This window comes from Leopardus geoffroyi, chromosome B2 (assembly GCF_018350155.1).
Source record: "Leopardus geoffroyi isolate Oge1 chromosome B2, O.geoffroyi_Oge1_pat1.0, whole genome shotgun sequence".
In the NCBI taxonomy this organism is placed as follows: domain Eukaryota; kingdom Metazoa; phylum Chordata; class Mammalia; order Carnivora; family Felidae; genus Leopardus; species Leopardus geoffroyi.
This window is the reverse complement of record NC_059332.1, coordinates 65,085,915-65,107,024: the sequence shown is the minus strand read 5'-3', so window position 1 is coordinate 65,107,024 and position 21,110 is coordinate 65,085,915. Positions and strand designations below refer to the sequence as shown.

The following is a 21,110-nucleotide window of genomic DNA, read 5'->3' as shown; positions in this document are numbered from 1 at the left end:
TTAATTAGAAAAATATTAATGTTCTAATCATAAACAATTCTTATTTAATAAGGTAGGTCAGTCTGGTTTAATTTGATATATGCTCTTACAGTAATGAGCTATATTTTAAAAACATATTTCAGGTTTTGGGTTTCCACAAAATCCTGACTATTTTTTTTTCCTAATTTACTCTAGGTATTGTAAGTACATCAGTTAGGAACAAGTTTTGAAACACTTGTCAAATGTATCAGAACTAAAATTTGTCAATATTGTACAACTTGTTTTTACTAATCCCTATACTTCAACACTTTATCTTCCCTCCTATTTTCAAAAGCACATCACTTTGATAGGTTAAACTACCATATTATTTCTACAAACATATTCTTAAGTTTATTGACAGGTTGGTTTCCATTGGTCTTGCAGCCCTTCACTTATGCTCTGACCACCCAAAACACAGTTCCCTGGGTAACATAGGCACAGCCATATATAAACATGTAGACTCAGTTCTGACCATCTTATGTAGAAGCCACTCTTACTCTCTACTTCTTTATACTACTTTTTTTCTTATTGAAACCTACAATTATTGTCTAATTAAGTTTTATGGATTATTTGTTTTGTCCATAAGAATGTGGGCACATAGAAGGCAAGGGCTTTGTCTTATTCACTATCTTCAATGTACAGAATAGAGCCTAGCACATAGTAGGCACTGAATAAATATCTGTTCAATGACCAAATGACTGAACTGAAGACCTACCAGGAAGCTGAACTGAACTTTTTGTACCGGGTAAAAGATTCTCTGCAGATAGTCTGTTTTAAGTGTTTTGGTTCAGACTATGCCAGGGGAGATAAGATACAGTAATGGATTTCTAAATCCCTGCCAAACTCATTTCCTCCCTGAGCATATACTTCTGGAGTCTCACCTTAATCAGTCTGGATCCTGCCAGGGAAACATATGATGAAACAATGCCTATCCCATGACATCCTTGAAAAAGTGGAGACCTTAAAGATCCTTAGATGTGTAAGCATGGGCTTATAGGATGAAGAAGTCTGCCCTTAATAAATTGCTATTCATGACTTAGATAAAGATATACTGTTTCTAAGGCTTCCTACTTAAAGAAGCATCCAGAATTCTGCTTCCACTTAGGATATGGAAAACCTCAAGAAAACGTTGCCTTCATCTACCTGCAGAGGTTTTGCCTCCTGATTTTTTGCATTTCGGCCTCTGCTGATTTAGAGGGTTTTGTTTCTAAAGAAGAAATACTTCCATCAGCAGGTACAAAAAAGTTCCCAGCAAATAGGAAACAAATGTAAGAAAGCATAAAAAACATCTCATTGATGCAATATGATGGGCAATGGGACAATTTTATAAGCAAAATTTCAGCTTACTACATTTATTTATTCTCTTAAAAATTAATGATTTAGGTTAGTGGTCAGCAAAATAACTTGATGACCAAATCTGGCTCCTCTACATGTTTTTGTAAGGCCACAGCACCACAGACAAGGTTAGGGCTATGAACTGCAGAGACCAAGCCAGGGAGTTCCTCCTTGCTCTATTCCACTTTCATTCCCACCACCTGCTCCTTCAGAAGGCAGACCGCCACGTCACTCCTGGCAACTTCCGAGTGAGTGGTAGAATCTCAGTCCAGGAGTCTGCAACTCAGCTAGTCACCTTACCTCCAGTCAAGTACCCAAGTTGAGATAGCTGGGTTCTCAGTATAAACAGAATGGTTTTATATAACTTTTCAATTTAAATATGTAACTTGATACTTTGTAATTTATATGAGTAAGTTAAATTAAAAGTTAGCGAATAACACTTAATACAAAATTAAGTGTTATTAGCTTTTTGATCTTTAGAGTTTAACTTGAATTTGTACTTATCCCTGTATTGAACTTAAGTAGTTATGCTTACTCCTTTTGTGGATAAAGCACAAATATATATACAGTATATAAACAGACATACAGAATGTCTGTGCTATTAAAATTTGATGGAGAGGTTGATTAGGAAAAGATGTCTAAAAAGTTTTCTTAGAGGTGTGGTAATAAAAAAGCAGTTGAGAAACTGTTTTGAGGCAACTACTCAACAGCAGTGTCAACAGTAATCAGGAGATGGGGCTTGCCCATTCACTTATCACCGTTTCCTATTCCATTAGAACCTGAGACAGTTTTTCTAAAACTAAAAACTCACTAAATAAGCCGTTGGGATTTTTGTATATGGAGGTTTGGGCACCCGAGTTAGAAACAAAAAAAGCCTGTAGCTGAGAATAAGATGTAAATTCTAAACTTTGAATTTGAATAATTTTGAATTTTCATCTCAAACTGCCAGAGCTGATCACTGATCACATATATTAGTGTCATGAAGTTCTGCTTCATGAATTATAGCAATAATTCATTAATCTTAAATACGCTATAGTACTTTGTTGTATGTGTATACTACAATTTGTCCATTTTACTTTCAATGTTATTCATGTTGTTTATGTCTTTTTAAAATTTAATACTTTTATATTAATTCCATGATATTACATACCTTCTCTCCTTCAGAATTCACTGATCTAACCCCACTCATCTCATAAGCAGATTCATATGATGCATGCTGAATTCCTTCCATACAAAATCCCCCGAATCAGAATCAACTAAATATGTTAACACAGCTCTCATCGAAGTCTTTCCCTTTGGAATAACATTGAAATGGCTAACCTCATTATTAATTGCTTCTTGATATTGGAAACTTTTTACAGGAATATGTTGGTTCAAAGTTCAACTTTATTCAAAGTTGGTCTTTAGTGGTCTAGATAGCTCAGCTGTCAAACAGTGAAAAACAAACAGAATTTTGGTTGACCTTATAACAGGACTTGAGATAATGGTTTGTGAACCATATGTATCTTCTGGGGAGACCAGAAGGCTTATCAGTACATTTAGAGTCCCATTACATGATGAACTCAAGTGTTACTGACTCATGCATGCACGGAATTTAAGACAATTATCTACAAGTCATCTGTCTTTTTTATTCACTTTCAAATTCATTGTTTCATTTCACATGAAGTCTGACTCCTAGGTAATTGTATACACACATCACTACAAATAATTAAGTGCTAAACTGAACTTATGGACTAAAAAGTCTATAGCACTTTAAAATAGAAAATGATCAATGAAAAATTCTTGGTGGGGTGGAAGGTGAAACTGTAGCTTTGCCTTAAATAAGATGCATAATTTGGATGAGGGGGAGGGAAAGAAGGTATTCTGGGTGAAAGGTACAGCATGAACAAAGGCAAAGGAGAGAAAGCCACAAATCCCAAGTGGTGGACACTAATTAGCTTAGGCTGCATATAGTGGAGGGTTCATTTTATAAAGCAATGGTATGAAACATAAATGTTAGAATGGACACAGAATATGACAGGTTTTGAATTCCTGTCAATTTCATTACTGTTCATCTTCTACTTGGTTCTTCAGGGTCACAGCTGAAGGTATTTTAGTTTTGTTTTCCTCTCTTAACTCTTGATATTTCCTTTTCCTTTGTCATATTTCTTAACATCCTCCCCTATGATGGTATAAAATTTCTACTAGTATTTCCTCTTTCATCTGCTATTTACTTATAATCATATACCGTTTAGTTTTGCATGCCTGCTTTTATTTAACATAGTATTTAATACTCTCTGAGTTGCTCTTTTAGCTCAACATTATGTTCCTGAGATTTGTCATTTATTGCATATAGATATAATTCAGTAATCTTAAATACCCTATAATACTTTATTGTATGTGTATACTACAATTTGTCCATTTTACTTTCAATGTAATTCATGCTGTTATTTCTTTTTGAAATATAATATCTTTTTATTATAGAGAGTATTTCTATGAAGATTTCTGCACCTGTTTCCCAGTGCACAGTATCAATGGCTACTGTATAATAGGTATCGAGGACTAACACTGTTGGGTTGTAGAGTATGTTCATCTTTAACTAAAGCAGATATGCCAAATTATATTCCAAGGTGGTATTCCAAATTATCTTGCACATGTAGGATATAAATACATAAGTAGCCTAAGCATAGAACCATATTGTCTTTGATATTTATTTTCAGGTAAATTTTCCCCACTTTTTGCTTTATGGATTGTCTCTATTGTATGTTAATTCCTATTACATTAACTTCTTCCTTATCTCCTTACATTAACTTCTGAATTACTTCCTTATACTTCATTTGGATTTATTGTATTTTTCTCTACTAACTTCTTATATTAGATGTTTAGTTCATTCATTTATATCATTTCTTCATTTTAATACATGCGATATAAATGTCTAAATACTACATTAGCTAGACACAAACATTTGGCTATTTAAAATTACTTTAAATATTTTCTAAGTTCAAGGTTTCTTATTTGGTCTATTATTTATTTAAAAATATATTTCATAATATCATACAGTGTTTTTATAGTTATATTTATATGATTTATTACTATAATAATTGTGTTGTGGACAGAGAACATTGTAAGATACGAATTCTCTAAAATTTGTTGTGAATTTCTTTGGAGCCCAGAAAGTGGGGTTTTCCTAACTATTTTATTTGTGCTTAAATAGGATATACTTTATGCAGTTGTAAGAGTCCAAGATTCTTTTATTCTCTCACTCTCTGTCAATTTGAAGAAAATTTTAAATTATGCTAGTCCAGAGGAAAAGACATTTGCAAATGACATAGTGGATAAAGGGTTAGTATCCAAAATCTATAAAGAATTTGCCAAACTCAACACCTGAAAAACAAATAATTCAGTGAAGAAATGGGCAGAAGACATGAATAGACACTTTTCCAAAGAAGACATCCAGATGGCCAACAGACATATGAAAAGATGCTTAACATCACTTATCATCAGGGAAATACAAATTAAAACCACACTGAGAAACCACCTCACACTAGTCAGAGTGACTAAAATGAACAACTCAGGAAACTACAGATGTTGGCAAGGATGTGGAGAAACGGGAACCCTCTTGCACCGTTGGTAGGAATGCAAACTGGTGCAGCCTCTCTGGAAAACAGTGTGGAGGTTCCTCAAAAACATAAAAATAGAACTACCCTATGCCCCAGCAATAGCACTACTAGAAATTTAACTCTAGGAGTGCTGATTCATAGGGGCACATGTACCCCAAAGTTTATAACAGTGCTTTCTCAACAATAGCCAAATTATGGAAAAAGCCTAAATGTCCATTAACTGATGAATGGATAAAGATGTGGTTTATATATACAATGGAATATTACTTGGCAATGAGAAAGAATGAAATCCTGCCATTTGCAGCAATGTGGATGGAACTGGAAGGTATTATGCCGAGTGAAATAAGTCAATCAGAGAAAGACAGATGTATGTTTTCACTAATATGTGGATCTTGAGAAACTTAACAGAAGACCATGGGGGAAAGAAGGGTAAAACACAATAGTTAAAAACAGAGAGGGAGGGAGGCAAACCATAAGAGACTCTTAAATACAGAGAACAAACTGAGAGTGAATCTCTCTCTCTAGCTCTCTCTCACTGCTGGACTCTCTCTCTCTGCTGAACTGTGAGATCATGCGCACCTCTCGCTCTTCCTCTCCCTTCCTCTTGAGAGAGAGGGAGAGAGAGAGAAAGAGAGAGGAGAGGGACAGCCCCCCCCCCCCACCGCTGGCTAAAGCGGTGCCCGCAGCCTAAAATCTCTCTCTCTCTCTCTCTCTCTCTCTGTCACTGCTGAACTGTGAGATCATGCGCACCTGCCTGCCTGCCCGCCCGGGGAAGGTGCACATGATCTCAGAGTTCAGCAGTGAGAGAGAGAGAGGGAGAGGGAGAGGGAGAGAGAGAGAGAGAGAGAGAGAGAGAGGAAAATGGGTTATGGGCATTGAGGAGGGCACTTGTTGGGATGAGCACTGGGTGTTGTATGTAAGCAATGAACCCTGGGAATCTACCCCAAAAACTAAGAGCACACTTTACACATTGTATGTTAGCCAATTTGACAATAAATTATATTAAAAATAAATATAAATAAATAAATAAATAAATAAATAAATAAAGTTGTTCTAGTCTTCAAATCCTATTATATTTACATGATCTATCAATTCCTGAGAATATTATGTTGAAATCTTTACTGTGATAGTGGAATTGACTATTCTTGCTTTTCTGTAAATTTACTTCATGCATTTCAGAGTTGTTATTAGGTGAATAGAAATGTATTTTTCTTATATTTTCCTCAAAAATTGAAGATTTTTTCATTATAAGTAATTATATTTAACTGTGGTAATTCTTATTTTTACATTAAAGCCCCCTTTTCTCTGATCTTAAAATAAATATACTGAATTTCTTTTGATTAATATTTTCATTTTTATCTTTAAAAAATTGTTGACCTTTCTGTGTACATACGTAAAGATGTGGATATTGTAAACAATGTATAATTGAATTTTGTGTGTGTGGTTTTTTTTTTAAATCCACTAAGTCTTTTTAAGTAAAGCATTTCCACTTTGTCTTTTTGCGCTTTTTTTTGGCCCACTGTATTTGCATTTTTTTGAGTTGTATATAATTTTTTTAATTTAAAGCTTAGTAGCATACAGTGTAATATTGAATTCAGGAGTAGAATTCGGGAATTCATCACTTACATACAACACCCAGTGCTCATCACAACAAGTGCCCTCCTTAATACCCATGACCCATCTAGCACATCTTCCCCCACCCTCCCTCCATCAACCTTCAGTCTGTTCTCTATTGTTAACAGTCTCTTGTGGTTTGTTTCTCTCCCTTGTCTTCCCTCTCCTTCCCATATGTTCATATGTTTTGTTTCTTAAATTCCACATATGAGTGAAATCATATGATATTTGTCTTTCTCTGACTGACTTATTTCACTTACCATAATACATTCTAGCTCCATCCATGCCATTGCAAGTGGCAAGATTACACTCTTTTTGATGACTAATATTCCATTATATATATATACCGCATCTTCTAAAAAAATTTTTTTATGTTTATTCATTTTTGAAAGACAGAGAGAGACAGAGCACAAGCCAGGGTGGGGAAGAGAGAGAGAGAGGGACATAGAATCTGAAGCAGGCGCCAGGCTCTGAGCTGTCAGCATAGTCAACACAGAGCCCGACGTGGGGCTCGAACTCACCAATGGTGAGATCATGACCTGAGCTGAAGCTGGACGCTCAACTGAGTGAGCCACCCATGTGCCTCTATGCCACATCTTCTTTATCCATTCATCAGCCGATGGACATTTCGTCTTTCTCCATAGTTTGGCTATTATTGATAATGCTGCTATAAACATTGGGGTGCATGTACCCCTTCAAATCTGTATTTTTGTATCTTTTTGGGTAAATTCAGCAGTTGGCTGGGTCATAGGGTAGTTCTATTTTTTGTTTTTTGAGAAACCTCCAAACTGTTTTCCAGAGTGGCTGTACCAGTTTGCATTCCTACCAATATTTGCATTTTGTCTTTCATTTCTTGCCTCTCTTAAAATCTATTACTTTTCCTCATTCTACTTCTTTGCGTCTATTATACAATTTATTTCACTTTTTTCTTTTTTCCAAAAAGATTTTAAGATTTATACTATTTTTTTTAAACGTAGTCTTCATGTCCAGTGTGGAGCCCATTGCAGGGCTTGAACTCACAACACTGAGATCAAGACCTGAGCTAAGATCAAGATTGGACACTTAACCAACTGAGCCACCCAGGTGCCCCTAACATTTATACTTCTCAAAGACTAATATTTATTCACATCTTTACTCTTCTCCAAGCAAGGCACTTAAATGCTTCAATACACTTAAAATATAAGGACCACTCTCTAATATATATAATATTGTTATGGTGTATTTTAATTTCATTTCTCAAACATGCAATGTATTATTGTAATTATTGTTTATATAATCAATGTCTCTTTGGATTAACCACATCTTTGCTCATCATCCTTTCTTACATCTCAGACCTGCCCTCTAGCATCTCACTCAAATATATCCTTTAGAATTGATTTTAATGAGTGTCTCTTCATGGCAAATTTTGCAGTTTTATTTTGTCTGAAATACCTACCTATAACCCATATTCCCGAAAGATATTCTGAGTATATAAATCTGATGGTTATAATGTTGATGGTTATAATGTTCTCTCAGCACATTATGCCATTGCCTTCTAATACTGGATATTGCTGTTGAGAAGTCAGCTAACACTCTAAATGTCTTTTTTTTTTAGTAAAATAATCAGATTTTTCCTTATGACTTTAAGATATTTTGTCTTCAGTGTTTGTCAATTCCACAATAGTGTTACATAGTATAAATTTGTTTTCTCAGTTAGCCTACTTCTAGGCTTCAACCTAGCTTGTGTGTATGTGTGGGGTTTTTTTTTTTTTTTTTTTGTCTTTTTTCACAATTGCTTATATATTGCTCCTACTCCATTTTTTCCTCTCTCCTATTCCATTTTTCCTCTCTTCGGTTCTGATTTTGATTAGGTATATATATATATATATATATTAGAACTCACATTATTCTTTATACCTTTAACTGTCTTCCATATTATTCACTTTTCCTCTTTAGATTATATTCAGATATGGCTTTGGTTTCTATTTCAGTTTATTAATTCTCTCTTTAGCTCAGTTAAACATATCCACTGAATTTTTAATCTCAATGTTCATACTATCCAGAGCTAGAGGGTTTATTTATGTCTGTATTCAAGTATGTTTAGACATTGTAAGACTATATTTTTCCTTGCAAATATTTTCAATTATTTATTCTATTTTTTTAAACATATTATATATATTTTTTATATTCTGTTCTTATAATTTCAAAATTAAAATATATTAAGATGTAGATTTTATTGTTCTGTCAATTCTGCTTGTTCTTGCTTATGTTTCCTTCTTTGCCTTTTTTTTTTTATATTTTTGTTGTGAGTTCATCCTTTTTGTATTTTTATCTGAGAAAATATTTTGTGTTCTTATTTTAAGTGAGTTAGTTTAAAGAGACTTAGTATTAACTCCTGCCAATTGCCTAGAAGTTCTGTCAACTAAGAATTGGTTTTAAGCTGAATTATTGACTTTTTTTTTAAACCTATGCAGCATGGAGCCCAGTGCAGGGCTTGAACTCACAACACTGAGATCAAGACCTGAGCTAAGATCAAGATTGGACACTTAACCAACTGAGCCACCCAGGTGCCCCTAACATTTATACTTCTCAAAGACTAATGTTTATTCACATCATTACTCTTCTCCAAGCAAGGCACTTAAATGCAAGAAATATTAATTCACTCTTCAACCTAAATAAAAAACAATTCATGGTAGGGGTGCCTTGGTGTTTCCATCAGTTGAGGATACAACTCTTGATTTTGGCTCAGGTTATGATTCCAGGGTTGTGGGATTGAGCTTCGTGTCAAGATCTGCATTGAGCGTAAAGCTTGCTTAAGATTCTCTCCCTCTCCCCCCTGTCCCCCTCCCCTGCTTATGTGTGTTCTCTCTCCCTAAAATAAAAAAATAAATAAATAAACTTTAAAAATGAAACAGTTCGTGGTTAAAAAATCAAAAGAGAATATTTCACTCCATTCAATGCCAACTCTTGAGACACGTAATTTTTCTTATAGTTAACAACAGGTGTTGTTTCTATTTCACACTTACACAGGGAAACTTTTCGATCCCAGCTTATTATAGGTGTTTCTAATGATGCTTGCCCTGGTCTTTGTCTCTAAACCCTGTGCCTCATGGGCCACAAAAAAATGAATCTTAACTTTAGCCCCTTAACTGGCCGATTTATTAGTGACTCTCAATAAAGGAGTTCCCTTTCTTTTCCTTCTAGTAACATGTTTTGAGTTTTACTGTATTTTCTGGAATTATCTACCTTTTTAAACAAGTTTTTATTTATTTTTGAGAGACAGAGACAGAGTGTGAGCAGGAGAGGGGAAGAGAGAGAGACACACACACAGAATTTGAAGCAGGCTCTTGGCTCAGAACTGTCAGCACAGAGCCCGACCCAGGGCTCAAAGCCATGAACTGTGAGATCATGACCTGAGTGGAAGTCGGACACTTAACTAACTGAGCCACCCAGGCCTCCCTGGAATTATCTTCCTTTTAATTCAGAGTTCAGTAAGTGAATGTTTCTTTGAAAATATATACTCTTGGGGCGCCTGGGTGGCGCAGTCGGTTAAGCGTCCGACTTCAGCCAGGTCACGATCTCGCGGTCCGGGAGTTCGAGCCCGCGTCAGGCTCTGGGCTGATGGCTCAGAGCCTGGAGCCTGTTTCCGATTCTGTGTCTCCCTCTCTCTCTGCCCCTCCCCCATTCATGCTCTGTCTCTCTCTGTCCCCAAAAAAATAAATAAATGTTGAAAAAAAAAAAAAAAGAAAATATATACTCTTTCTGTCACTATCCAATACTGGCCCTGCTTGAAATGAGTGAGCTTAATAAATATAGTTTTATTGTTAATATATCTGAAAAATATTAATACAGAAGGTTTAGCAATGTCAATTCACACTGTTCAAGAATATGCTCAGCATTTCATGTTTAGGATTGAAAATCCATCAAACTATTGTCATTTTACTTTACCTCGCTGGTCTTCAGAAAAAAATTTTGTCCAATACGTCACATAATTTCTACTTAGTTACTTTGTATAATATTGTGGTACTATGCTATTACAAACAAATACACATATTTTCAAAAGATATACTGTTAGAAAATGTCAGCAAAATTTAAAACCAATGTTATTAGCAAAATAAAATAAAATAAAACCAATGTTATTAGCAAAAATGACTGAGATTAGGGATTAAAGGGATACAGCAATAGAATGTTGAAATAATAAGAAAATAAATCACCTCAAAGAAGTATGGCTAAAAAGGTAACATTTGTAGCTTTAGGGTCTTTTCAGGATTATGTTCACATAAGGTGACAAGTCTTTGGACTAGAATGTCCAGCTTTCTACTCAGTTTTTCTGACCTAAATATATGTTGAAGGCACTGGTATTGAATACAATTTTTAAAAGTCTGACTATCCAGTCACCACACATGTTGGAAATGACAAATGAGTCAGCCTTACATAAAATGCTATCAAGAATAAAAGGAAAATTGAAATAATAGTCACATGATTTTTTTTCTCTTATAGATTTCCCTATTGCAAAACATGCATTCACTGAGCCTTATTGTGCCTGAGACATTACGAGACACTAAAACTGATGAATATCCAAGGTGATACATTATAGATTCTACTGTCAATAATAGTGTATTATATGAAATGAAAGAGTGATATACGTACCCATCTGAATCACTAGCCTCATGATAATGCCCTATAAACTGTATATTGCATAATAATTAAAAAGTACTCTAATAAATATCATCAAATTTTTGTTTCATCTATATAAAACTCTGTTGACTAAGTGTTATTATCCTCTTTTGTACAAATTAGAAAACTGACGAACTGCAACAATATGTAAATGTTTCAAAGTCTCACAGCTAATAAATGACAGCAAAAGAAGAATGCTATTTTTGTTTGGATTCAGACTTGACTATATGGAGCCTAGGAACATGGAAGAATTAGAATAGAGGCACAACCAAGACTGGGGAAGAGTGAGATGCTATGGCTCTGATCTCAAAGAGGATAGAACTGTCTCCTAACAAATTCTGAAAGTGGTTATGATGGAAATATTCCATTAGGTAGGTAACAACAAATCCAGTTAATAGGCAACACTTAAGAGGTATATATTCAAAGGAAATGAAAATGGGATATTGAAAAGATATCTGCACTCCTATGTTTATTGTAGCACTGTTCATAATAGCCAAGATAACAAATAACCTAAGTGTTGGATGGATAAAGAAGATGTGGTGTGTGTGTGTGTGTGTGTGTACTACACACACACACACACACACACACACACACAAACACACATAATGGCATATTATTCAGCCATAAGAAAGAAGATAAAAAAGTAGATAAATAAGTTCTGGAGATCTAATGAACAGATAGTGATTTTAGTCAACATTACTGTGCTGTTTTCTTTTTTAAAATATAATTTATTTTCAAATTGGCTAACATAAAATGTGTAAAGTGTGCTCTTGGTTTCTGGAGTGGATTCCCATGGTTCATCACTTAGATACAACTTTGGAGTTGTTAAAAGACCGGGTCTTACTTGTTCTCACCACACATGAGAAATGATAATTATGCAACATGAGGGAGGTGCTAGCTAACGCTGCAGTGGTAATAATAATACAATATATAAATTTATGAAATCCTCATGTTGTACACATTAAACTTAATGTTATATGTCAATTGTATCTGAATAAACAAACATTAAATATACTACAACCACAGATTTGATCTAACTTCATATAGCTAAGATGCATTCAAAGAAGTAGGAGATAGAAGAAACCAACTTCTAGAAGGATATTTATTGGCCCCAGGTATGTGAACTTCAAGTTACTTTTTGTTCTTGATTGATAAAGATTTTGTATTACTTGGAAAGATGGTCAAGAACAGAATGTGAGACTGACAGTTTGACAGAAATCAGGAAATGTTGCAATGCTAGGACTATATACAGGTAAGAGGCTCACCTTAGTGCATTGGATCTTGATTTTTGTTGGTTAAAGGAAGACTTGATTGGAAGGAAGAAGAATCAAGTGGTTCTAGATCTATTGTCAAAACTGGGGGATTGACTTAATTTCAATTGCATACTCTCATCTCTTATCCTATGTAAGGTTGGGATTTAAAAAGTGTGCTGTTGATAAAAAGATCCCCTTTGGTGATTCAGCTACAGTTAATCTGATAGTTCATAATTCCAAGAAGCATTCTGGTATTTACTAAACATGAGGTGAATATTATATGATTGTGATTCAACAAGGTTTTCATATATTTTGCACAATAAATATATAAAAATAAAAGTATTTTTCCCAGATATAGACGTCCTGAATCAGGTGATTTTTTTAAGCCATGAAGTCTATTTTGTACTTGGATGCTTTTACTCACCAAGAGGTCGTATTTCGGACCTAAAGAATACTTGACTTTGAAGGTCAAAATTTAAGACCTGAAGAAGAAATGGAAACCTGACTAACTGAAGGTATTTAGCAAAACATATGGACAGCACATAGTTATTTCCTAAATGCTATTTAGGTAGATTTCAACATTATTGAATATGAACATAGTCATAGGAATATTGTTGAAGTGTTACTATCTTTGTGGATCTGGTCAAATTCATGAACAGGGTATTCTATTGGAAGTTCTGAGCTGTAAGAGGAAGCTTGTGTAAGGGCTTACCACTCCAAATCCTTACAACCTTTATGGATGGGGGTAGGGTAGACATGGGCATCGCTCCTCCAATTATAGAAGCCAAAGGGGAATTTCAGAAAGAAGGATATGTGCCATTAGTTTTAAGTACTTCTAGAAAGACATAAAAAAGCCAACTAGATTTTTAATTGGTTAAAAATTGATTACTACATTGATTACTACGATGACCATGTAATTTATTCTCAAATTGGAATACTTTTGAGATTGATACAGAATGCTGTTCATCATTACCCTGAGGTAATAGGTGTACACTGGGATTGTCCCTAGCACACCTGGAAATATGGTCATTTGAGGCATTCATGATCTTTGTCAGTGAAAGATTCAGATGATGGGTTAGAAAAATTATAGACCAATAGCAATGAAAATACTCAGTATACAGTAAGTACTGCTTATTGTCCTAAGTGCTTTACACAAAGTATCTCATTTTTCATAACAAACCTGAGTTAGGTACAATCATTGTAGCAATTTTACAAATGAAGATATCATAGCACATAAAAGTTAAACAACTTAAAGAAGGTCAGAGAGCCAAGAATTAGAAGATCCAGGATTAGACCCCAGACTATCTGGCTTCAGAGCCCACATTCCTAACCACTATGCCACATGCAGCCTAGCTATCATATGTTGGAGAAAGATGAGGCAGGGTGGAGGGCAGTGGAGCAGTAGATGTTATCCTATTCTTTTGTTTGTTTACTTTTTTGTTATCTTTTAATAGTGTTTTTTCAGAGAATAAAAAGAAAATAATAGAGTAGAGAAGAATATGGGAGAGACAAGCATATTTATGTGTTAAGGTTAAGGATTCAGAAAATAAGCAAAGTTATAAAATATTAGAGAGAAAGAGATCAAGGCCCCATTTCCACTTATCTCCTCTATGAGCTGGATCAAGTGCTCAGATGAGAGTATTCTTCATGGATCTGAGGATTTTCCACATGCCCTACAGTTATGTATTCCCAATGGAGAAACACTATCAGTAAGTCACTACTTAGGATCATGGTTACATTTATAGTATAAGATGTCTTCTCTATAAAATGTGCTTGTCAAATGTTTATTTAATGAATAAGCTAAAATTAACTTTATGAATTTTCAATAAGTGCTTATGTTTTAGCCATTTTCTTTTATACTTGACTATTCTTGGTTAAAAGACAATTCTCTTTCATCATAATAACACATAAAATAATCTCATTAAGTGTTATTCTAACAGATATTCAGTTAATGAAATACAGCCAAGTATCTTGAAAATATATGTATATACCAAAACACAAAGCTATTTTAAAAAAAAATATTGAAGGTATTTCATGTTTCTAAATTATCAGAGGATGCAGTTATATCTCATTATTGCACGTAAGATACCATTTTACTTACAAAAATTTATTTTCATAGAAATTTAAAACTATTTATTTACTATTTAATTAACAGTAATGGACAGAATTTGTTCAATAAAGTGAGATTCATTCATTCATACATTCATTCAACAAATATTTAGTGACTACTGAGTTCCACATTGTAGCTATATGGCTATTAATCAAAGAGGCCAAGTCCCTGCTCTGCTGGAGCCTATATTCTAGAAGGCAATTAGCAGCAATAATAAAATTGGCAGATTTGCAAATATATGTGTATACTGTCCAGTATTTATCATGCCTATTAAAGGGGGAGAAGACTTCTCAATCAGATCACCCATAGTATCATAACACGGGGCCAGATAACACCTATAATATACTTTATTAAATGCTGTGTAGACCCTGGTTAGAGGTTGGTCATTTCTTCTTCTTGAGCAGCCAAATAAGTCCACACCCTCACCCTCTCCCCTAAGAGGGTTCTCACACTACAGCACACTATACATTCACTCAATAGCCCAGGTACCAGACATCCAAGAACAGCTCCTATATGCTTGCTGAAATTTTTAAAACTAGCCAATGCTAAAACTGTTAATCCTGCTTCACACTTTACTTCCCACAGAAACTACAATAAAAACACTTGCCCACAGTTCCCCCTCTCCCTCTGGCTGGTGACCAACTTCAATGGCCTGCCATCGGAGCCGCCAGCCCTGCAAGGCATACTGTGCTTTCCCCAGGGAGCTGTGAGTAACAAAACTGTAATACTCTTTCTGGATTCTTTCTCTTGATCTGCATCCGGACTCACTATACCTCTTTCAAGGTGATATGGTTAAAATACTATCTCTTGCTGCATTTTCATGTTGCATGGAAAGCCCTTTGCCTCTTCTAGACTGCCCAGATGTAGTCCATATTTTAAAAACAGATTGAAGGCTATTAGCATCTCATGTAATTAGACTTAAAAATTAGTTCACAAAGAGTTGTAACTTAAAAGAACTGCTACTGGTAATTAAAAATATGTTTAATTTCATTTTTGGCTTACACACACACACACACACATAAAGGAGTTGGTTTGGTCAGAATCAATAAGAGCTTATGGCCTTAAAACAGAATAGTATTTTCAAAAGAAAACAAACAATAAAATCAACAAATTCTGTGTAACTGTCCCCAAGGGGGTAATGGGAATAGAGACAGAATAACTTCCTATATGTCTTCCCTGCTAGCCAGTGACCTCACTCTACTTCTAGCCTCATGCTCCCGTAGCTTCCCGCATCCCAAGGTTACTTTTGAAAGTTTGGAGATTCTGCCTCTTTGACAGTTTTTTTTTTATATTTATCACTTAGCCTTGCTCATCTTCTATAAATTTTCTCTTTTATTGTGCACCAAAACAAATACTGTATGATTGACACTGCTTTGAAATGTATATTATTCAAATGATGAAATGAACTTTCCATATATCTGATTTCCATCCTTCACTTCATCTGTAAGTGTTCCTTTTAATATTTTTCTTATATTCAGTTATCCATCTGAAAGATTTATTCCAGGGTTATATTTAGAAACACTAAAAATTCAAGGAATCATTGCAATCCAAGCCCAGATTGCTCTGACTTAGGAGTTCTAAATCAGTCTTACTATCTGGGGAAGTGGTAAATTAGTGTCAGGACTTTACTTTAAGGTGAGTAATTCAGATAGAGGTAAGATAAACTTTGAAATAAATTGAGTTGGATTCATGTTTAAGTTTATGGAATACCAGACCTAGCATTACCATCCTTGGTGGTGGTTGTCCAAAAAGAGCTAATCTACAGAACGGATTGAGGAGGAATTCATCGATGTTCCCTAAAAGTCCCCTTTCTTTCAATCCCTGCACATCCTTTTCTTTTGTTTCTGGAGAACTTTCACATCATGAATTGTGGACATAGATGGCCCATGAAGCTGAAGACGATGATGTTGGTGGACACCTCAAGGGTGGCTTGCAACATACTAAATAAATTTCTAAATGAAACTAATAAAATAAATAAAATTATAACATTGAGTACTAGTATTTTAAAAATATTAAAATAATAATAATAACAAAAGTAATAAATAAAAATACTAATAAATACGAAATTCATGTTTAGAGAACATGAAATGCCAGGTATGCAGTACTGGTGGCTGTGGATGAACTACCTAGATTTCTTCTGGATACTGTTCAGACATTATTTTCTGATCTGTCAGAGCTATTTGAATGAAGGGCAGTAAGAGTGACTTTCTTCTAGGTTGGGGGTTATCTGTTGTGGTGAACTCTTCAAAGGAGCTTAAAGGAGTTCTGCTCTATTATTTATAATAATAGCCTTAGGTGAATAGTTCATAGCTTTTCCAAAACAGGTTAAAAAAATATATGGGACACACACATTTTATCAATAAGTTAATCACTAGCAGAGCAATTCTTGTTATAAACTTTCTTGGGCAAGGAGTGTGAGTTTCACTTTTCTGAAATTGTATTATCCAAGCTTATTATTAGTACCTCTTAGTACTATCAGGTTTTACACATATCAGGTTTTTAATATGCATTTGTTGGATAAATCATGGCTTCAGAAAATATACTGAATCCTTTAAGTAGTAATATTTTAGGAAATTGAGCTTGTGTTTAGGATTAAAAACTGTTACAGTTTTTCAACAGTTAGTTCTTCACCTTTCTGAAGTCAAAAGGTAAGAAAAAAACTACCTCACAATCAGTTCTAATTTTCAAATTTTACCACAATTTGACATATGAATTTCAGTTGACAGTTGGTTTGTGTTTTATATCCTGTTCATTGCTAACTCTCTAAAAGGTGATATCCAAAAATATAGAATTCAATAAAAGATGTGTGAAAAACAAATGCCACTTGATTTCAGTATTTACTTTGTGATGGAATTCTCACTTTTTATTTCTTGAAGCAGATTCCACTTTTCTAAATGTTGCATTCCCAAAATAAACATGTAAACAACAAAATGAAGATGACAAATGTACAGACTGAGAGTTGGAGGAACCTAAACCTAAAAAAATGGATACTCCAGTTTAGACATGAAGGACTCAAGTCTTGAGCTCACAGAAGGATGTGCTGCTTCCAGATCCTTGTTTCAAATGCAAGTGTCTTCTTACATTATAGATTTGCACACATTGCATACATTCTTCCAAAATGCAGACTTACTGCAAATATGGTAACAATACATTGGAAATTTGAATGCTTCCAGGCAAAAAAACACAAAGCAAAACACACATTCTTTCCTTTATGCTGTTTCTTTACAAGAAACAGAAGAAAAGAAAAGACAAGAAAAGAAATGAAAAGAAAAGAAAAGAGAGGGAGAGGGAGGAATGGAGGGAAGGAAGGAGGCAAGCAGGCTATTTCTGAGATGCATGAGGAAAAGCCTATGCAACAAATAAACATCTCATCTCCTATTTCTTTTCCACCTTCTGACTAAACAGAGTGCCTGCCTCAATATTTTACCCTAATACTGCTTTCTTAGAGTACTACCCTATACATCAAAACTGTCCTTCACATCCACTTAAAGTATTTGGAAAGAACATTGAAGAGCTTGGCCAAAACATGTGTAGGGTGGGAATAGGGTTTGAGGCAGCTGGTGAACAGACCATCCTCATATATATTTCAGTATTTCATAATAATTTTCTATATCACTTACTTCAGACCACACAATTTTTCATACTTCATATTAGCATATAAGAATTATCTAAAGTAAAATACATCTACAACAGTACCTAGAACAGTGACTACCACATAGTAGATGCTCAATAAATATTTATTAAATCAGTAAATATTTATGGGATAGATAAGTGAATAAAAAACATATATGAATGGAAATGCTTCAGATGGCCCAGAATGATGGTGTTAGCAGAAAAAATTAAGTTTTAATTCCTATTTGTGAACACTTGGTGTATGCATTTCATCTCTCTTTTAGATGCAAATTTTTACGGGATTTGCGACAAATGTCACTAACATTTCATGTGAACATATTTGAGTCTTTTTCTCTTGATGAAAAACTTAGCATTCCAGACTTTCAGAGCTTAAAAAAACTTTATAAATCATGATGTTCAAACCTTATTTTACCCATAAGGAAACTGAGAACTAAGATCCCAGTGCTTAGTGCTAGAACCAATACTAGCAGGCAATTCTCCCAAGTGACAGTCTTGAAATTTTTTAGTGCTACATTAGGGCAACAAGAAAACAGAGAGGCCATAATTCAAAGATATACATAAAGCATAAAGAATACAAAAATGGAATTCTGGAGCTAAGTATATTTTATTACCTACCAAGTTTATCCAAGTTTTGCACTGAACATACAAGTCCAGTTTTTGATTGGCAGCACATCCAATTTAGCAAAGTTGTTAGTAAATTAATGCAATAGTGATTTTACGTCTATGAATAAATAGCAGGGAAGAGAAGATGTTAACTCAAAGGAATGAAAGTGTCAGTAGCTCACAAATTACACCACACAGTCACCACTAGATGATTTACTCATACTGTCAATCTCATACTGTCAAATGTTCCCTTATTGGAAACTGGATGCTGATATGCCCTACCATCTTTGTATTTTATGAATAATGGAGACATCAGAGGTTAAGATAAATTTCAGGTTCTAACCAAGTGCCATTCTTCTCTCAGTTCTCTATAACATTCCTGGCAATATCAGGTTCATAACAGATCCTCAGAAAAGTTGGGTGAATGAACACAAATAGCAGTATAAAAGCCAAAAAGATGACTGCTGAAATCTTCCCCTTGCCAGTCAGAACTTTCATATTCTATCAGATAATTTGGAGGAGACAGAATTCAGCTCTAATCCACATGATTCTAAGGGCTTAAGACTCACAAACTCTGGACTGAGATCATGCTTTCTGAGAAAAATCCATGATGCCCTGCTTACAATTTGATAGCACCAAAAGATACCAATGAAAGAGTACACATCTGCTAGCTCAGTGATTCAAGGTTATCAGTAGCCTTATAGTACACTATTCACTCTCATCTGTATTTTATATTGAGTTTCCAAGTAAGAGTTTACTTAAAACAGTGAGTCTGTACCAACCAAGTAAAAATAAAAGTATAAAGTATTACTAAAGCTTCTCTCCAATTGACATCAGTGAAGAGGAAAGATATAAATGTGATAAAAATTGAACTCACCTATCACATGCCTCCTTCTAAATATGATCTTGACTGTGGCCAAGAAGGATATTGATAGTCAGACTGCTTCAGGGAAGATCCTTCCAGAGTTATGTTTGCCCTAGCAAAGCAAAACACATTTTTAAAATAACTGTTTTCATAAAAAGATGTTATAGAGAATGTTGTGTTTTTGGAGTACATAAATACTCATAAGTTACATTTTAAAAATCACTGCACCTGCATTAAAATTATAATTTATTATTGAGAAAATTGACTTTGTTATGACTTACTAAAGATAAAATCCCAACTTGTAAAAAGAATCATATTACATTTAGAAGACAATGGTCACTGTCATTTTTGACTAGTGCTCAACATTTTTTCATTTAAAGTTATATTAGTTTTAAAAAAACTGAAAAGTTATAAATAGATGCTATAAAATTGAGAAAAGGATTGTGTAAAACTAAAGTTGACACATGAACAATGCAAGGATTAGGGGCACCCCCACATACACACATGCAGTTGAAGATCTGTGTATAATGTATGACTCCCCAGAAACTCAACTACTAATTAATAGCCTATTGTTGACTGGAAGCTTTACTGATAACACAGCTGATTAACACATATTTTTGTATGTGATATGTATTATATACTCTATCTGTATAATAAAGTAAGCTAGAGAAAAGAAAATGTTATTAAGAAAACCATAAGGAAGATAAAATACATTTACAGTACTGTACTGCATTTATTGAAAAAAATCTGTGTGGAAGTGGTCCATGCAATTCAAACCATGTTGTTCAAGGGTCAACTGTATAAAAAAGTTGGACAATGTAGAGATTTCTAAGAAAATTTCATACCAAAATTATTATGGACATAAAATACTTTTCTATGAATCAGAAAGCTAACTAGTAAGTCTAAATATAGGGGTAGAGGGAAGTAACAGAGAAAAATCACATCAATGATTTAAAAAGCATAAATTGAAACTATTACCCACTATAAAAACACGCCATGAACTAAAATGGTATCCCAGAGAGCAAGGGAGTGGAAGCAAAGAGTAAGTCTTCCTATGATTTAAAAACAAATTTTAAAAATAAATGACTCAGTTCTTTTACTTCTAGCCAAGACAGAGTGAAAAGATCTGGATTTACCTTCCCATCTGAAATAACCATAACACCCAGCCACAATATCTGTAAGACAGTTTTCAAGACACTAGACATCAAACAGCAAAAAATAATGATTCCTGAGAGATACGGAGCAAATGAGGTGAGCTCTATAATTCTTTCAGCTCATTTCCTTGAGAGAGTTTTCAGGATACAGTGAAGGAAGGTTAACCCAAGTGGAACCTGACACTCTGAGTTAAGGAGATGGAGCTGAGTTCAGGGAGACTAGCACAGCTAGAGTATGCGAGGTACTAAAAAGGAAAGAACTGCACACAG

General features: G+C 34.4%; 1 long non-coding RNA gene across 3 annotated transcripts in view; it reads right to left on the bottom strand.

The window, feature by feature from the left end:
- LOC123608597 overlaps positions 1–21,110 on the bottom strand; it is a 395,339-nt gene that overhangs the window by 19,457 nt on the left and 354,772 nt on the right. For 2 of the 3 annotated variants that reach the window (XR_006717319.1, XR_006717318.1), the window contains exon 6: positions 19,699–19,798. This is a non-coding gene — a long non-coding RNA (uncharacterized LOC123608597). Of the gene's footprint in view, positions 1–10,201; positions 10,248–19,698; positions 19,799–21,110 lie in introns of those variants that run through there. The other variant, XR_006717320.1, reaches the window with a different exon arrangement.